The sequence below is a fragment of the Mus caroli genome, chromosome 10 (genome assembly GCF_900094665.2).
Source record: "Mus caroli chromosome 10, CAROLI_EIJ_v1.1, whole genome shotgun sequence".
In the NCBI taxonomy this organism is placed as follows: domain Eukaryota; kingdom Metazoa; phylum Chordata; class Mammalia; order Rodentia; family Muridae; genus Mus; species Mus caroli.
The window spans coordinates 3,747,244-3,764,717 of record NC_034579.1 but is presented as its reverse complement, the minus strand read 5'-3'; the positions used below and the strand labels follow the sequence as shown (position 1 = coordinate 3,764,717).

Below are 17,474 nucleotides of genomic sequence, written 5' to 3'. Positions count from 1 at the left end.
TTGGCTAGGAATTTCATAAATTCATTCTTTTTAATAGCTGAGTAGTACTCCATTGTGTAAATGTACCATAATTTCTGTATCCATTCGAGAGGAACATTTTCTAAGCATCAGTACAAAGGAGGGAGCCATAGACACACCGTGCCTAGGCAGCCTTAGCGACTCAGGGGGACGTGGGAGTGCTGTAACAGGGGATTTGTGGAAGTGGTAGGAAGTGGGAAGCAGATCTTCCTAATGATCTGATTGCCACTGGAGCTCCTTAGAAGGTTTTGTGGCTCTGTAGATAATGATCATTCCCGGTGGTAATTGTGTCACTACAATGTTTTAGAAGCCAATAAGCCTCTCTTAATTTTCTTGTAACAACAGATTACCTTATGTGGGCCTCCATTCTATTTCCTTACAGACTCCCAGAGTCAGAGAGTGGCTCAGCGTGGCAGGGGGCGCTCAGCTAGGCACGCCCATATTCTACTTGATTAATTTGATTTTTTATTTATTTTTTTATTGTCCAGTTGAGATCCGCTTTCTCCTCCAATGTCGATAGTCTTGCCTTTGGTTCTTGAGATGGTTGAGGATGGTCTTAGGTGATAATCAACTCAAGGCCTGCCAGATGAGAACCTTTGGCTTGCTCGGTTGCAGCCTAAGGTTAGCTCTGGAAGTCTCCGAGCCAGAGTGGGGATTGTGTGCAGGTTGTGCTTGTCACTGTTGCTGGGGTGTGGGCTACGTCAGAGGACTGTGGTTAATGACCTGCTGTAGAGGCGTAGTTAAACTATATTCCGGAGAGAAAATACATTACCTAACTCATCCATGTCTCTCTGCCTGTCTGTCTCCTTCCCTCTTCTCAGTCTTCCTCCATTTCTTACCCACCCCCACCCCACCTTCTCTGTGGCTGCTGCAGTATTGCACAATGGTTATGTGCCAGGTGTAGAGTAGCTGCAGACATTCTTGTCCTTACTCACTGTCCCCATATTCTTGTCCTTACTGTCCCCATCTGTATGTGGCACGCCACTCAGGCCACACAGTGCTTATGGTCTTTACCTTGGACTCATGCGGTCACTGTGGCTTGTGCTGAGTGTCGAGTGAGGTACTCAAAGGGCTCCTCAGTATGCTGCACCTCTGTCCTGGCAGAGCCAGCTCGCCTTTTCAACCGGACAGCGTCGGTTTCACAGCGAATGAGGATACCCTACCCTTCATGGATAGTAAGTTACATCTCAGAGAGCAATGGGAGAGAGAATATCAGGCCATATTGACTTCCTGCTGTGTGCTGAGCCACTGAGAAGGGAGGCCAAGCCTACCTCTTAGCATCCTCATGGTGGAGGGGAAATGGTCAGTGACTTCTTAATGCCTTCTCTCAGTTCTTCCATGAATGTCCTGAGACTTGACGGCTGCCTCGCTTGGTGGTAACGCACTGCACGCCCTCAACAACAGAGGGGAGGTAGCCACTTCAGGTGCTCTGCAAGGCCATATTTTCTGGCTTTATCAGAGTCAGTACCCAAGACTTACTTCCTGCTTCACCAAGGCTCTTGATAACCAGTGCTTGGGACAGCAGCATTTGGGTGTGTCCATTGTGTGACAGTGGCATTTGGGTGTGTCTACTGTATAGTATGCACAATGCTGAGTAATGGCCCTGAAAGAGCAACCCCACATGGAAGATGTTCACCCTCACCAAGCTCAAGTAAGGAAGCCAGCCAACAAGTCATTTCGTAAGAGCAGCGCCTATAAGCCCTGTGGGAATGGCTGCCAGCAGAGAATGGCGGTGGCCACTGCACCTGAATTACCAGAGTCACATCCCTCCCTTCCCGAGTCACAGAACCTTGCCAGCTTCTCAAAGGACTGTTTATGCCAAAGGGAGTTGCCTGTTCCTACCAGCATCCCTCCTGGTGTCGGAGGCACCAGCCTCGGGGAAGGGGAGAGTTGCAGGGCTAGGTGAGTGTAAGAGTGAGTGAGTACTGAACTGTCAGAAATAACCCAAGCTTGCAAGACACAGTGCCCAGGCTTGGGGTTTACTCTGGGAAGCTTGAGGTTACGTGAAGAGCTTAAATGTAGTCCCCGTTTGCCTGCCCACAGCTGACGTAAATGCTCTGTAAGGCATCTTTGATTGAAGTGGTGGCCTCCAGAGCAGGACTTCAGCTATGATTTCCCATAGAATGGGAAACATCTCAAGAGCCATCTCCCCCCAGCCCCCCACTTTTCTCGCTCTGTGTGTGTGTGTGATGTATGCATATATGTGAGTGAGATCATGAAGGACAAAGAGGGTCCAGTTAGTGGAGGCACATTGGTATCAGGGAGTGCTAGGATTTAAGTCTTTTTTAAGTCTCTGAACTGTAAGTCAGCCTACCTGTTAGGAAAACTGGGTTTTTCTTGACTTTGGGAAATGTAAGAAAGGGTACTTTTTCTGTGGCTGGAAGTCCAGCTCTGTCATGCCCCCACCACTATGATTTTGAGAAGTGATGGATGCCTTAGATCATCCACCCCAAATGCTGTCTTATAGCTGGGCAGTGGTGGCGCATGCCTTTAATCCCAGCACTTGGGAGGCAGAGGCAGGCGGATTTCTGAGTTTGAGGCCAGCCTGGTCTACAGAGTGAGCTCCAGAACAGCCAGGGCTACACAGAGAAACCCTGTCTTGAAAAACCAAAAAAAAAAAAAAAAAAAGAGTGAATACATTGTAGCATTTTACAGTACAAAGGGACTGTGACCCTAGGGGTTACATGACAAGATGGAGGGGTGGACCTGAGGTTAGGACCAAATGTTCTAGACCACCCCATGTTCAGGATATTTCTCACTGGGTCATTCCCCATTCCCCAACTGTGTTAGTTGCTCTCCCTGTCCCTTGGCCCTAACCCCTGTAAAGTCCTTCCCACAGAAGCATTTGTGCGGGAGGGAGGGACTTCCTGTCCTTCAGCCAAGATGCCTGGGCGGTTAAAGGTGTGGATGCAGCCTTGCATACTTAGCTTCTGGGAGCAGAGAGAACCACCTTGAAATTTCCATGGCCTTGGAGGAAACAGGATGAAGAATAGGAAACAGCTGCCAGGGGCGCGGAGGCAGAGGTGCAGCCTCACAGAGCGCTCAGCAACCAGGGATGTCAATTGGAAGGCCTCTGATTAAACAGTTGGTCGGGAGCTGTGGAATGTGATTTGTTTTCAGATGTTGGCCCCTCCCTGCCTTTGTTCTTCAGTTGCCAGTAGACTTTATTCCTACTTATCAAATGATCAGAAGTGCTTTCTTTAAAAATTAAAAGAAAACAACAACAACATTGTGTTGTGTGTGTGTGTGTGTTTGCTTGCATGCATGTGGGAGTCACCTGACATCTTCTCAGGCCTCAATTGTCTGCTTCCACCATGTGGGGCCCAGGAATTGAGTTCAAGTCCCCAGGTATGGCAGCATGTGCTTTTGCCTGCTAAGCCATCTTGTATACCCAGGGGTACTTTCTTGTAAAAACAACATAGCTGCAGATAGGCTGGAAAAGACAGCACCCTTCCCTCCCTGCTAATCCCCATCTGAGAACAGGTGCCAGCCTCTTCTCCAAGCCGCCCAGACATCCCTGCTCCCGCTCACACTCACCCGTGTATCACTGTTGTCTTTTTTTTTTTTTTTTTGGTTTTCTGAGACAGGGTTTCTCTGTGTATGTAGCCTTGGCTGTCCTGGAACTCACTTTGTAGACCAGGCTGGCCTCGAACTCAGAAATACGCCTGCCTCTGCCTCCCGAGTGCTGGGATTAAAGGCGTGCGCCACCACGCCCGGCTCACTGTTGTCTTTTGTAGAAACAGACTGATGTGTAGCTTGCATCTGACCCTGGGGTACTTTTATGCTGCACTCTGTCTTAAAGCTCTTCCCGTCACCATATTTAGATGAACCTAAATCATTTTAGAGCATCTAATTAACTTTATCCATAATTTGGATGTCTGTGTATTGATCTAGATGCCTCTCTGAAGCAGGTGTGGGCCCATCTCATGCGCACAGGGGACTCGATGTTTTATGGCAGGCTGGCTGGCACCTGGCAGAGACTCTTGGGTCAGTTTGACAAGGGGGAACAGACCTTCTGCAAGAGATTGTGCCTCATGCCAGTTCTGCCCAAAATGCCCACTGATTTGTATGCCAGGTTATTATGTGAAAGGTGGCTTGAGGACCATCCTTGAGATCTGCGTGGAGCACTGGGGAATGTAGGGAATTGTTCTCCCCAAGACTGCTTCATACAACTCCTTAAAGGGAGATTGCTCAAGGGGTTTGGGGATGGCTCGGTGATGAAGTGCTTGTCTAGCAGGATTTAAGTCTGATCCAGCACCTACACACAATGCTGGGCATGGCAGAAGATTCTTGTAAAACAGCACTAGGGAGGGAGAGGCATTGGTATCCCTGGGGCCTGGTGTCAAGTCAGTTGAGCCTGTTGGTTAGCTCCAGGTTCAGTGACAGACTGTCTCAAAAACTCAAGTGGAGAATGGAAAGGAAGACACGTGACATCAAAATTTGATCTCATGTACACAGACATGGACATGTGCACACACAGATATACAGACATATACACACAGACACACACAGACACATTCACACACAGACATGCTTATATACAACAGATACATTCACACACAGACGCATGAACAGACATGCATATATACAAATACATTCACATACATGACATACACAGACACACACATACTCATAAACACACAGACACATATACACAAAGATACACACAAACACAGATATACAACAGACACATACAGACACACATGTATACACACAGACACATACAGACACATGTACACATATACACAGCCACATATACATACATACATACATACATATAGTCATACAAACAATACACACATGTATATACACAGACACAGATGCACACAAACACACACATGTGCACACACACAGTCGGGGGAGAGGGAGAGCAAGGTAAGTCTTTTCTGTTTTGTTCTGAGAAGTGGGACCAAGGATAGGAGCAGGAAACAGGACTGAGCGTTATATCGTCACTGTCAGGGGCGAAGACATGGTGGGAAGCATCTGATGACAAATTGTTAAAACTGCCTGTGTACTTGAGTTTGCCAAGCGCCAGCAGACCTGAACTTGACATTTCTGGCTACACCCTGACGTGTAATGACAATTGTCCCTAGAGTAGCAGTTGCTGTTGGAATGCTGTCATGACCTTGGTCCTTGTTGCTGAGACAGAGAGGCTCCATGCCTTCTCAGCTTTACAGTTTGCAAGCCGCCTGCTGTCGTTCTTTTCCTTCCATGCTCTGGAGGTACACAGGACCTGTGGCCTTGTTTCTTTTCAGAATAGCAAAACACAGACATGTATAAAACAGACATGCATAAAACCATGGTGTAAGAGTGATGTCATTATAAAGATGATGTCATTATGAAGATTTGGTAACCATGCCTAGTGTCCTGGCTTTCTGTGCTCTTATAGGCACAGGCTTCTCCTATTTCACAATGCAGTTGGTTCCATAGAGAGGGAAATTCCTCAAGGAAGAAAGACTTGTTTTTCTTCTTCCTTGAATAGTGTTCCCCCACAGGATATATATCATGTTTTCCCCTCCCTCAGCTCCTCCCAGATCCTCCCTATCTCTCCACCCACCCAATATCCTGTTCTCAAATCAAAAGAAAACAAACAAACAAAAACAAAAACAAGATAAAAAATGATCAGACAAAACAAAAAGAAACAAAAAGCCCACCCAAACCAAACCAAACCAAACCAAACCAAACCAAACCAAACCAAACAGGTAGCCTGTTTGGTGTTGGCCAACTCCTTCTAGGCATGGGCCTGCCTGGAGAGTGGTTGGTAAGTCAGTGATGCCCCACTGGGTTTCCCTTTCCCAGCAGATCATAACTTGGAATAGCTTCCTGGTGAAGGGTGGGAGCTGGTGTCCACCTTCCCTTCTCAGAGCTGGGATTTGCTCTGGTTTGAACTCATACAGGTCTTGTTTGTGCTGCCTTAGTTCCTAAGAGTTTCTATGTCCTGTTGTGTCTGGAAGACACTGTTTCCTTGGAGTCATGCACCTCTGGCTCTTAAAATCTTTCTGACTCCTTACACATGGATCCCTGTGCGTTGGGTGCTGGGGAGGGATCGATGGAGACATCCCCTTTAGGGGTGAGTGTGCTCCTAAGTCAAAAGAGAGAGACTAGACCTGTTGCTGTCAAGTGAGTTCAAGAATTCTTCAGAGCTCTTGGCTATGTGACTTACAAACTGTTTATAGGCACTGACAATGATGGCTTCATACAGAGTTGACTGTTTTCTGGCCTTCAAGGAAATGGGCTTGTGGGAAAGAAAGACTTTAGGAAGATCATGGTGTGTGGTGTGTTATTATAGGTCAGTAATGTTAACTCAGACACTGGGCAGGGCACGTGATTTCGTCTAAAGATTTCCTCAGTGATTCATCTTAAGGGATGGAATTCTACATCCACCCCCCAAGCACTGGTTACTTTGATTACACAGAGAACAAGCTGGAAAGGTAACTCTTGTCTCTTCATTATCTGTCTTCTTTCAGCTTTGAGGAGTCCAAGTATATCCTGGACACAGTGTAGCCATTCCTGCTGAGTTACTCAGTTTTCTATAACTATAACAAAATGCTTGGGGTAAATAATGTTAAAAGGGGGAAAGGTTTGCTGGGATTTGAAGTTTTACATGTTCCAGCCCATACTTGGTTGGCCCCGTTGCTTTGGGGCTGTAGTGATAAACTTACCAGGAGGCATCATTATGGTGGAAGTGGGTCAGGTTAACATGGTAGAACCTCTGATGCTGGAGTGAGGCAGGAGCTTGGAGTCTCAGACTCTTTTCCAAGGTCATGACCGCAATGACCCAACCAACTCCGGCTAGGCTCTACCTCTTAAAGGATCCACCATCTTGCAGCAGTGCTAAACTGGAGTATATGATTTTAATAGATGATATTTGGTAGGGCATTCACTATCAAAACTGTGGCATTTGCTGTAGGGAGAAGGCAGAGCCAGCCCAGGGCAGATTGAACAACTCTATCTGGAATCCGCCATCTAGCCCTTATTGGTAGCTTGGCTGTGAGCCTTGTTTCCATACTTGTGGGACACACCATGGGGAATGAGTGTCCAGCATCCATTAGCCTCTACTTGCTCTACTTGAGACTGGCCCTTAGTTTTATTTATCTGTTCATTTGTATGTTCATTCATTCATTCATTCATGCATGCATGCATGCATGCATGCATGCCATGGAATGGGATGACCTAGCACCACATTCCTGGTGCTCAGTTCTCAACTCCATTTCCCATGGATCACTTTTGGTTGTTGATCATCAACAGAGAGGGAAAGTGTGCTTCCCTTTAGTCCAGGCTTCTGTTTCTTTATGTTCCCCCATGCCCCCAACCAGAACCCCTGCAGTTTAGTAAACCCAGAAGCTTTCTGTCCAGGCTCAGTATTAATCCCTCCCACAGTGGGATGTCTGGGGAGCGTAGAGCCAACAACGTGGTTACAGTAAATTGCAAGTGTGAAATCTCAAGGTACTCTGGCACACATTTTTAATTGGGAAGTCTCTTCCAGATGCTTCTCTAATAGCAGCGAAGAAAAGTTAAAATTGCACGTGAAAGCACAATCTATTATTAATATTTTAACAGAATCTATCTTGAAGTGGCGCTTTGGAAACAGAAATGCTTCCTGGGTAGGACGCCCAGAGTCTTAGGTTCTTGTTGCATGCTCTTGTCCTTAACTGTAGCAGGGGGCTCAGCACTAATCATTGTCAGCCCCGGGTGACTCACGCATTCCTGGCTGCTCTGTGTTTATGTGCAGTAGGGAAATGGTTGCCCCCTCTTTCTTCCATGCTAGGTTGAGCAGCTGAGCTCCCCACTTGTTATTTTTAATGGGCCCTACTTTTGGGGCTCCAGCTGGGGCTTGAGGAGGGACAGCTGGCAGTATGGCCCAGGCTGTCTCATGAGGTCAGGCTAGCATTCCAGAAGTTATAACCTCAGGACCTCCCACGGAAATGTGAGCCCTCCTTTTCTACGGTTCATTTGCCTAGCTCAGAGAACACGGAAGCTGGGGCAACAGCAGAATTGCCTGAACTGAGAAAAAAATTAACTCTTGTCACCTTTATTACTGGGAGCCTTGTGTTTTATGTCCTGTGGTGTTTTCTCCCTGTGGTGTTTCCAGTTGCCCATCTGTTTGGAAAGTCCAGGGCCGGGGAAAGGGTAGCTGAGTGGTGAGAGGCTCCTCAACTGCTTTATGTATTTGCTTTTGTGGGTATGTGTGCATTTTATGTGCACCACTTGCATGTAGGTACAGAAGGCAGAGGGAGTTACAGGCAGCTCTAGGCTACATCTAGGATGTAGGTGCTGGGGATCCAAGCAGGATCCCTGGAAGAGCGGTAAGTGTAACTGCTGAGCCACCTCCCAGACCCCTCTGCTGTTGTAAAAACAGTGTGCTCTTTTGAAAAACAAAGTTTTAACCTACAGGATTTAAGAGTTGAGTTTGGCAGTTGATCACAGGCTGTTGCTGTGAAGGGAAGCTGCCCTGCCGGCGTCCGTGCGACATTCCCGTTCGGCCAGCCTTCCTGTGTCTTGGCAGATGGAGTTTCTTCCTCTCGAGCAGAATTGTTTTCCAACTGCACAGTTATAGCCGCCTTCTGCACCGCGATGCAAGGCTGGGTGTCAAGATCATTTATGGGGAAAAACCCCAAATGACTGACAACACCCAACGTCTACCAGAACAGAGAGTGAGCTATCTTTGTAGAAGTTTTCTATAAGACTGTTTGGAAACTTGGGTTTTGTTTGCAGGCAGATTTTCTTTTCTATGTAGGCTTAACTATTTGTGTGTGCAGGTTTGTGTGTGTGTGTGTGTGTGTGTGTCCTTGTTTGTAGTTTTGATGATTGAACCTAGGGCCTTGTGCATGTCAGGCCAGCAGCCATCCACTGAACTCTTTCCTTCAGCTCTGGTGCTGGCTTTGTAAGAAAAGAAAGCAAGTGTTTCAGGCATTCGTGAGGTGAGCTGCAACCACCCCACCTCGTACCATGGATCCAGATGTTTGCCATGGCAGCAACCCCAAAACCACTCACTTTATGAGGAGATCAGACAGATAAGTGCACGATGCCAATCCAGGATGGCAGAGGGCAGGGCCTGAGGCTGCTGGGGTGGGGTCGATGTTGGGATGTGAAGAAGGGGTCTTGAGAAGAGAAGCCTTGGGGACCTATGGAGTGAGAGAGTTCTCAGGGGGCACCAGAGCAGACAGCTCAGCAGTACAGCAGTGGGGTTCCTTTCAACGGGAAGGTATTCTGGGAGAAAGCTGGTATGGAGTATGGCAGAGATTTGTGTCGGGGAGGAGTTTGGTTCTCGCCCTGGCCAGCTTTTTGAAGCCCGTGATTTGTTCAGTGCAGTTTCATCCTGTTATGGGAGGAAACTGAGATTATGGGAGTCCCATGAAAGCAGAGTTGGTCTCCAGTTATCTCTTTCAGTGTCTGCTGTTGACTGTTAGAGGAATTTGAACCTCATCTGTAGTGGTAATTTTTTAACAGTTTTGTACTCCCTATGGGTCACATTTGTGTGCTGCCCAGGAGCTATCTTGAGAATGAAGGACACCGCGCGCGCGCACACACACACACACACACACACACACACACAAACCAGTTAATTTTAATATACCTTGATTAGCTCAAAGGCTGAGCAGTTCTAATCCTCTACTGGGCTAGCATGTAATTCCCTCCAGTACTCCTGGATCAACACCTTTTAAATCTGTTTTATCTTTGCTGCCCTCTTACATGCTGGGCAGCCCCTACTGTAGGGCTGCTTTCTCTTTCTACCTACATTTTGGATGAATTTTCTTCTGCAGCTCTAAATCTGGTCTGTCTCCCTCTAAGACATGTTGAGCTCTCTCTCCTTCCTCTCTTCCAGTTCCTAGCCTGCGCAAATCTTAAGATCCCACCTCAGTCTACTTGCCCAGCCATTGGCCGTTGGCTCTTTATTGATGGATCAAAAACCAATTGGGGACAAAGACCTTCAGTGTTTGGACAACAGACTCCTGATTTTGGGGGCCAGATTAATTAAAAGCATTAGAACCAACCCCCAACACTCATCCTTTGTACTACTGAAAAGAAACTGGGGGATCCACATTGCCATATTGGGGTCCTGGGAAGACATGGAAATACAGAGAGAACTGGTCTTTCCTTGGGAACTAGGTCTGTGCATATTGAGGGGAAGGGACCATTTTACCCACAAGTCCTGTGCATTTTGGTGGTTGCAAGCTCCATGACGCTGGTGAGTTGTCAGTAGCTGATATCACTGTCCTACCAGTGAAGATATCTTGTAGCTGTACTGTGTAGAGGAATTTGAAATTGTTTTTCTGTGTTTAATGTCAATGGTGGTAAACCGGGATACTTCAGTAGGAGTCGTGTTGTTCATACAGCCATGCTCACTTTAATTGTTTAGTGATGAGAAAGTTTTAAGGGTGGGTGTTCTTTGAAATACAATGGATGTGTCTAAATAAAGTGGGGTGTTTCATGTAAAATCGGATTTTACTTTGGTGTTAAGCTGACCCTCTGGAGGCTTGTGGCTGTGTTGTTTGCATAGGTATGGCAGATAAAGGGATTAGTTTGCGGTTCTCCTGCCAGACTCGGTGGGATGGCATATCCCCTTCATGTCTCATATATGTGAATTTTCTGATACCAGACCCTCATAATATTAAGGCTGGATCCACTGTTATTTTTCCTCTGATTTTAGGTGGAAGTCTTGCTAAGGCATTTCTTTTATTTTTGTGCTCCTGGCAGGCATTCAGACAACTCATTGCTTAATGATCTCTCTGCTCCCTGCTTATGAAAGAATGAAACCCTCTCAGTGCTGTGGCAGGCATTCTGCTAGTGGCGTGACCTGTTGAGACCTGTTCGGGACCTGTGTGCCTGACTTGCTGAGCGACCTCAGAATGTCATGATTGTGAAGTCACAATCCTTAAATTTTAAGGTGACTGATGGTCGTCTCCATTCCATTCTACTTCCTTTTGCTGGCAGAAGATATCTTTGCTTTCTGAAGGAAAAGTCAGGCAGCCTCACAAAGGTTTCTGGGAAGGCGTGTGCGAAGGCCCGTGGATGCTCTTTACTGCGTGTGCAGATGAAGGGTTCGTTGAAACACTCACACCATACTGTTCAGGGTTATGAAAATGGATTATCCAGATTGGTGGGAAGGGACTCTTACCAGTATTGCTTCTAGAAGGGCAGTGGGCTTTGCTAAGCTCTCTGACTGGGAGTCCAGAAGTGTCTTTGCTCACCTTTGGGGTCCATTGTGGATAGAGTGGAGGGTACTGGAGAAGTATCTCTGATCACAATTTATTTTCATTCCTGTTATCTTTAGTATTGATTATTTGTTGGACATCCATCCTGGGTAAGGCACAGCCAATGGCATGAAGAAATAGTTTCTTTCCAAAAAGTAAAGTTGGCATCCAGAGAAGGTTGGGCATGGGGAATGAATAAAGACTTGGGGGTGGCACCCAGTTGCTCAGCCACAGGGACACTGCGCTGCTGAATGAGTGTCCTTTACTCTCAAGGCTGACATTTGTTAGAGATGGGCTTGCAAGGTGACATACATGAGGTGTCGAGAGTGCAGATGCAGGGCCCAGCACTTTCCTATGGTGGGTGCTGTCCTAGTTTCTGTTACTGTGGTGAAACCCTGACCAAAATAAACTTGGGGAGCAAAGGGTTGCTTTCAACGTAAGTGACAGTCCAGCACTCAGGGAAGCCAAGCCAGGAATCTGGAGACTGGGGCAGACACCACAAAGGAATGAGGCCGGCTGGCTTGTTCTTTCTGTTTTGTTGAACTACTTTTCTTATGTAACCCCAGTCCTACCTACCTGGGAAGGCTACTGCCCACTGTGGGCTACACCCTCCTGAATCAATTAGCCATCAGGAAAATGCCCTACAGACACGCTCACAGGCCAATCGGGTGGAGGTAACTCTAAATTGAGGTTCCCTCTTCCCAAGTGACTAGTTTGTTTTGAGGTATAAAAACTACAACAGGTTGCCTTCCCAATTCCATCCCTGATTCTGCTGGTCAGGAGAATTGGGGAGGAAGCTTGGGAACTTTCCAGATGGCAGAGGCTATCAATGGCTATGATCTGCTGAGCACCACTGCTTGGTAAGAGACAGTGTGGTCCCAGTAGAGACTGTGGTGAAACCCAGATCCGTTCCCTGCAAGTCACGCTATTGGCTCTGAGCCTCCCAGGGAAGACAGTGGGTTCTGAGGTTGCATGAACCTGGCCTTTCAGACCAGTTCTGCCGCTTTCTGACTATGTCATTATCAGCAGTTTTCTTAGTCCCTCTTGGTTGAATCAGTTTCCCCACTAGTGAAGGGAGACAGTGGGACCCATCTGTTGGCTTCTAGGAACAATGGCCAGACTTGTGCTTCATTTTATTTTATAAGTACAGTGTTCGCTCAGTCAGCAGAGGCCAGCCCTCCCTCTGGCTCCGCCCGCTCTCTGGCTCACTGATAGCCACTGCAACCACAGCAGAGATAACGCATCTCCACACTCTCTTCCCACGCTTCTCACTTCCTTCACCGCACTGTTGTCTGTCTGCTGTAGACTTTGAACCTGGTCCGAATTCTCGGTGTCCTATTTGATCCGTTTCACCGTTTGTTGATGATCTTGTCTCTCACCTTCCCTCACTCTCTTGTGAGATCGCTGTCTTCACTCAGCCCATCTGCCTCCACATACAGGACTGAGCAGCTCCTGTCATAGTCTACACCCCTCACAAACTCTTCAACTCTGCTCTTCCGTTTTGGACACATCTTTCCTGTTTAATACACACACACACACACACACACACACGCCATTAAGCTTCAAGCACAATGCTTTCATGTGTTTGTTTTGTGCTAGGATGTGTTCAGTCATTACTGTAAGCCATTTCATTTATAATAACACTGTGAGATGAAGCAGCATCAACATAGCCGTCGTTTGGAGGAAGAAAATGAGGCACAAAAATGTTCAGTTACTGCTCAGGGTTGCAGTCTGTCAGTGACCTGGCACCTCAGACACACTCTGGGCACACGCTCTGCCTTCAGTGTTGTCTTCTCTGCCCTGTAAGGGCCAGGGAACAGTGGCTGGTCTGTGTCATCCTAGCACATGCTAACTGCATCTCTTTCATCTGGACCTGATCATGCTGATCCCTCTCAGGTTGGAGGTGGAAGGAAGGAAGGAAGGAAGGAAGGAAGGAAGGAAGGAAGGAAGGGAGGAAGGGAGGAAGGGAGACTGGGGGCAGTGAGTGAGTGAGTGAGGAGTGGGGAGAGGAGGAAGGAAGGAGGGAAGGAAGGGAGGGAGAGAGGAAGGAAGGAAGGAAGGAAGGAAGGAAGGAAGGAAGGAAGGAAGGATGGATGTGAGCACTTGCATAATCATGGTGAGAAGGCATGGTGGCCTGTCGCTCTGTGGTGGCAGGAGCTTGGGGGTTGAGAGCCTTAGCTTCTCACATCTGTGAAACAGGAATGAGGGCAGGTGAGGGAGAAGAAGAGGATGCAGGGGGAGCAAGAGCTGGGCTTTCATCTCCAAAGCTCGTTCCTAGTGGCCCACTTCCCCTGGCCAGGCTCTACCTCCTAAAGGTTCCGAAATGTCCCAGAACACTTCTACCAGGGAAGCAAGTGTTCAAGCATACAGGCATGTGGTGGACAAACCATGACAAGCTTCAAGCTCCTCCGTCAGCTATTAGGAAGTTCTAGAAGGTTGTAGAATCACATTACTGTACTTCCTTGCTGTTTGGAGGTACCATTTATAGTTTCAAACATGATTGAGCTCCACACTGCTGCTGCTTCTTGTCTGTCTTCTGTGTCTTCAGGAGAGTGCTCTAGTGTGTGTAATTTCTTTTATTTTCCTTATGTATGTGTGTGTGTGCACGAATGTGTTCTTAACAGAGGCCAGAAAAAGAAGTTAGGTGTCCTGGTATGTCAGTTTCCATGATACAGGCGTCGCAGTGACCCTGGAGGGGGCTGGCAGTCAGTGAGTCCCAGGGAATCCTCTTGTCTTCTCCCCCAACACTGTTGGGCTCATAGGTGTGTGTGTGGCTTTGTGTGGCTTCTTACATGGGTGCTGAGATTCTTGTTCTTGTTTAGCAGATGGGCTTACCATTGGGCCACCTCCCCAGCCCTGCCTCTGGAGTCTGGAAAGCTACAGTTGGGTGAGCATGTCTGGGAAAGTCCTCAACTCTCATCAAAAGGGTGCAGAAAAACAAGGTCCACTGGGTGTGTAGAAGAGAGAAAATCAAGGTACCCTCCATGTCTAATGCCATGCTCTCCTGGTAATCCAGTCCCATGAGAACGGCATTATCCCTCCTAAAGGCCTAATCCCCTCCTAGAGCCCTGCCTCCCAGCACTGACTCGGCCGGCAGCCACACTACAACCAGCTTATTCAAGTCACAGCACCCACCAGGTCTTGCACAATACCCAGTAGAACCTAAGACATTTGAACTCAGGTACTTCACAAACAGAGCCTACCCAGTTTTTGACTGTTGGGGGAATGGTTGTGAGCTGAACACCCTTGGTTCTTGTCCTTATAAGCTGTGGTGTTGTGCAGCCAGAGCCCACAGGGGCCACCCAAACATTCGCTTCCATAATGAGCTGTTCTGTGAAGACCCACAAGAAGGGAGGGGTATGCGCTGTGGAAGGGGTTGAGCTGAGGTCTGCAGGCTAACTGGGAAGGCCCAGGCACAGAGGCGGTGGGAACTTACCATTTAGCAGTCATTCCTTCTCTGTTCACATAGTCTGCTGTTCAGCACTTTATTGAGCTTGGCTGGTGACAGATAATAATTAGCCTTGAAATCTCCATGTAACCAAATGTGCTATTACGGGCTGTGTTTTTTTAAATCTGACTTATGTGTAAATAATATATGTGTTAGCCTGATGGAGAGTTACTACACTTCACGTAAAGTGCAGCCAGCCAAGGCTGTGTGTTTTGACAATTGCACTTGGGGCCAGTTCTGTCAGTCAAACCTATCCAGGCAGTTTGTCACCGCGAGGATAACGCTGTCTGGGCTTGCCATCCCAGGGCAGGTGCTCTTTGCTGTAATTCATATGGTGTGTATTTGTTCTTGAAGTTGTTTTTGTTGAAACCGGAAGAGCCAGGTGCTTGCAGATGGTGCATGGGCAGATAGGTGTATTGGAAAATTTCTGAGTGAAGCTGGTTAACACTGACAGGGATCCGGGATCCCCCCCCCCCCCCAGCCGAGTACAGAAGGCTTCCTTAACCCAGAGCAGCACAGATATGTGTCTATGTACACAAACCAGCACTGGTGGTGGCCACTGTGCAGCATTTCAGCTGGTCGGTCAAGAGTGGGGAGGCTAAGGCAAGGGTTTCTAAAGTATGAGACAGGTGAGAGGAGGCAGGTGAGTGGCTGTACAGGACTGCCTCAGTTACAGTGTTACAGCTTGCCTGTCTGGTCTGACCAGGTCAAAGGTCAAAGGAAGAACAGTCAAACTGTTACTTTCTTCACTTGTAAGTTTTTCACAGGGAAGTCCTGAGACAGTTACTTCTGCCTGTCTGCTTCTTTCCACAACATTTATGTCTTATGGCAAGTTATACCGATTTATAGTCATGACTTAAAGTTTGTAAAATGGCATTAAAATGGGTACATTTCAAAAGAGACTTATTTTTCATTATTTTTAATTATGTGTCTCTTGTGTCTGTGTGTGGCTGTGTGCATCTGTGATTGCAGGTGCCTGCAGAGGCCAGAAGAGGGCATCAGAAACCTCACTGCTTCTCTCTGTATTTTCTTTGTCTTTTAATATTTGGTTTTGTTTGTGTGCTAAAATCTGGCAACATGGTTATTGTACTGCTTCCTGTAGTTATAACGAAACAGTGGATGCTGAGGTTGGTGAAGAATTGGGAACCTTTATAAATCTCTGACAGAAAAAAAATACATCTCTGAGAGGAAAGTAAATTAAAACAGCTCTTTAGAAACTGTGGCAGTTTTTAAAAAATTTAAATTATCATTACCATAGTTACCATATGTCTCAATAAAAGAATCACACTTTTTTTGCATAAAAACCTGTACACAAATATTCATAGCAAGATTATTTATAGGATCTAAAACGTAGAAACTGTCCAATTAGATGTCCACTGGATGAATGGATTAAAAAGATATAGTATCTTTATACAGTGGAATATAGGCCAGTCATGAAAAGCACGAAAGTACCCATATGTAATGCAGCATGGATAAACTTTGAGAGCATGCTTTGTAAAATAAGCCAGCTACAGAAGTATAGCTTACAGTATTGATTCTGTTCATTATGTTTATTTACATTTTCGGGTTTTGTGGCGCTGGGGATCTTCTTACAGCTCCGTGTATATGTGAGTTCAGAACAGGTAAATCTCTAGGAGTGGAATGTGGGTTAGTGATGACCGAGATTCATGGTGAAGGGGGACTGAGGAGTGACAGCTCACACTGATTGAGTTTCTGTGGAGAAGGGTGGTGGAAATGCTCTCACCTTGAACAGTGGGGTCGGTAGTACCACTCTGAATGTACTGACAGCCACTAAGCTAAACATATCAAAAAGACAGATCTTAAGATATGTGAATTGTATTTTAATGGTAAGTACCTGGGCACAGATAGCAGGAGGCCTTCCCTGAAGCTGCACTTCTGCTGCTGATGGTATCAGTTTGGGCTGACTCAGAGGGAATCTCCTGTGTGGAGGGAAATGTCTGTCCCTCCCAGAAAGCTTTTGTTCTGTGGGAAGAGTCATGCCTTTCCTAAACAGGAAGAAATGGAGATGATTAAAGTCACATTATCTGTGCATTCTCCTAGCAGGGGGAGGAAGGGACAGGCGGTCCCTGGGAGGCCTTCAGTAGCTGTTTGTCTTGCCTAAGGACTGGTTTGGAGGAGGATGCTCAAGGTCTTCTGGGGCTCTCACTGGAAACAGGGTAGCCATTATCTCCAAATCTTCCTTCTCTGCCACCTCCCCTGTCTTTGCTTTTCCCCGCCTGCGTCCTTCACTGTCAGCTCTTTCCCTCCGGAGAGCAGCTCAGCCAATCTTCCGCATTATCTCTTGACTTTCCTGTCACAGATGCTCTATAGCTTCCCTGAGCCCCGAACACAGCCCCAGACCGTGGTCCTGAGGAGCCAAGGTTATTGGTACTTCCAGACTCGGCAGTATAGGGCCCATGCTGCTGTTTCTCTGGGCCAGATGCCTCCTTTGTGTACAGGGAGGCACAAGTCAGAACATGAGCTGGGGAGCAGGAGCCACTTGATGGCCACACAGTCCAGTGTCTGTCCTCAGCCACCTTAGGCTGTGTACACACATACATAGTCTCTGATCTGTATACACACATAGCCTCTGATCTGTGTACACACATAGCCCTGATCTGTGTACACACATAGCCCCTGATCTGTGCACACACATAGCCCCTGATCTGTATACACACATAACACCTGATCTGTGTACACACATAACACCTGATCTGTATACACACATAGCCCCTGATCTGTGTACACACATAGCCCCTGGTCTGTATACACACATAACTCCTGATCTGTGTACACACATAGCCCTGATCTGT

General features: G+C 47.2%; 1 protein-coding gene across 2 annotated transcripts in view; it reads left to right on the top strand.

The window, feature by feature from the left end:
- Cnksr3 (CNKSR family member 3) overlaps window positions 1–17,474 on the top strand; it is a 94,729-nt gene that overhangs the window by 22,110 nt on the left and 55,145 nt on the right. The window contains exon 1 of one of the 2 annotated variants that reach the window (XM_029482786.1): window positions 14,051–14,100. The exons of the other annotated variant lie outside the window; for it this stretch is intronic. The gene's annotated coding sequence lies outside the window, so the exon portion shown is untranslated. Of the gene's footprint in view, window positions 1–14,050; window positions 14,101–17,474 lie in introns of those variants that run through there. 2 annotated transcript variants of the gene reach the window in all.